Source organism: Pipistrellus hanaki (assembly GCF_964339955.1).
Source record: "Pipistrellus hanaki genome assembly, chromosome: 21".
NCBI classification, from domain to species: Eukaryota; Metazoa; Chordata; class Mammalia; order Chiroptera; family Vespertilionidae; genus Pipistrellus; species Pipistrellus hanaki.
Window position 1 is genome coordinate 4,814,788 of NC_140523.1, and position 2,096 is coordinate 4,816,883.

Consider the following 2,096-nt stretch of genomic DNA (forward strand, 5'->3'; position numbering starts at 1 on the left):
CCCAGATGGAGTTGTTTGTGTTTTCGTTGTGTTTTGTTTTGTGTTGTTTTTTTTTTTTCCAACTTTACTTTAGACTTCACTCGCGAAGCCTGATGCATCCTCCCAATGGAAACTGCCAGCGCGATGAACGCCAGGGTCACTTATCAGATTGGCAGAGCAGCGAAGGATGAGCGCTCTGCTCGCAGGAGGCTGCGGGCGGCAGGCCCCGGCATGCATGTGTTGGAGGGCGTGTGCATTGGCTCAGCTTCTCCAGGGAGCTGCTCGGCAATCCCTGTCCAAGGGACAAGCGCAGAGCCCAGGAGACTTAGCAATTCATCCTCCCCAAGTGGCCCTGGCTGGTGTGGCTCAGTGGGTAGAGCGCCGGCCTGAGGGCGGAGAGGTCCCGGTTGGATTCCTGTTGACTCAAGGGGAAGGTGCCCCGGTTGCTGGCTGGATCCCCAGGAGGGGGCGTGCAGGAGGCAGCCGATCCATGATTCTCTCTCATCCTGGATGTTTCTATCTCTGTCTCCCTCTCTCCCTTCCACTCTCAAGTTAATAAAAGTATATTGAAGAGTCCTGACTGGTTTGGCTCAGTGGATAGAGTTGACCTGCGGACTGAAAGGTCCCGGGTTCCATTCCGGTCAAGGGCATGTACCTTGGTTACGGGAACATCCCCAGTGGGGGGTGTGCAGGAGGCAGGTGATCAAATTTTCTCTCATCCATGTTTCTCTCTCTACCTCTCCTTTCCTCTCTGTAAAAAAAAAAAATCAATAAAATATATATTAAAAAAAACAACTATCTCTAAGAGGCTAGTTTACAATTATTGGGCAACACTATGCAATTCCATCAATGTAAAGGGGAGAGCCGAAACCGGTTTGGCTCAGTGGATAGAGCGTCAGCCTGGGGACTGAAGGGTCCAGGTTCGATTCCGGTCAAGGGCATGTGCCTTGGTTGCGGGCACATCCCCAGTGGGAGGTGTGCAGGAGGCAGCTGATTGATGTTTCTCTCTCATCCATGCTTCTAACTCTCTATCCCTCTCCCTTCCTCTCTATAAAAAATCAATAAAATATATATATATATATATATTTTTAAAAACTATCTCTAAGAGGCTGGTTTACGCTTATTGGTCCACACTCTGCAATTCCATCCACGTAAAGAGGAGAGAAGGGCTGCCGGCCAGGCCCTCCTCCTCTGCTCTCCAGCATTTGGCAGCACAGACATCACAGGAGCTTGAGCAGAATGGGCCAGCGGCCACACACTCACAGCCCTCACACCCACCGCCTTCCACCACACACCCTCTCCCCCAAAGCAGCTAGCTGCTCTGCGCACACATGACCCGTGTGCAAACATCCCTGCCCGGAGCCCAAACAGCCTGCTTTTATGGACAAGCCAAAGACCGAGGGCCAGGGGCTAGCGCCTGCGAATCAATACGCTCTCAGTCTCAGAATCGCAGATGTGTTTTCTCGCCGAAACCGAAAAGGTGGGTGGAATTCTGAGGCCCCTTTATGTGTGTTTTCTCACTTCGGTTGGGGCTTCAATGACCCCACTGTCCTCCCTGATGTCTCTGGCGGCTACCCCACCCTGGTTTCCCCTCCCCTGAGGGCCTGAAGCCGGACACACAGTCCCCTCATCACAGCTGAGCGGCATCCTGACCGACATCAGTGTCTTCTCTCCCACCGGCTGCTGCACAGGAGTGAGATCTGGACCCAACCCCAGCTTCACGTCTTACCTGTCCGATGGCCCCTGCCCAGCTGCTCTCAGGCCCCTTTCTTTTCTTTGTATTGACTTTTCACTTTTTTCCCCCCTTAGATTATTTTTATTGATTTCAGAGAGGAAGGGAGAGGGATAGAGAGAGATAGAAACATCCATGATGAGAGAGAACCATGGATCGGCTGCCTCCTGCACGCCCCCTACTGGGGATCAAGCCTGTGCCCGTGGCCAGAATCAAACCTGAGACCCTTCCGTCCGCAGGCCGACGCTCTATCCAACTGAGAGCCAAACCAGTCAGGGCTGGAATTAACTCCTTTTTAGCCTTCTCAAGCCCATCTGGTTTTCCAGGTGACCTAATAAATGCATACTTCTTCACCTTCTTTGGCCTCGTGTGTTCCTCCTCCAGC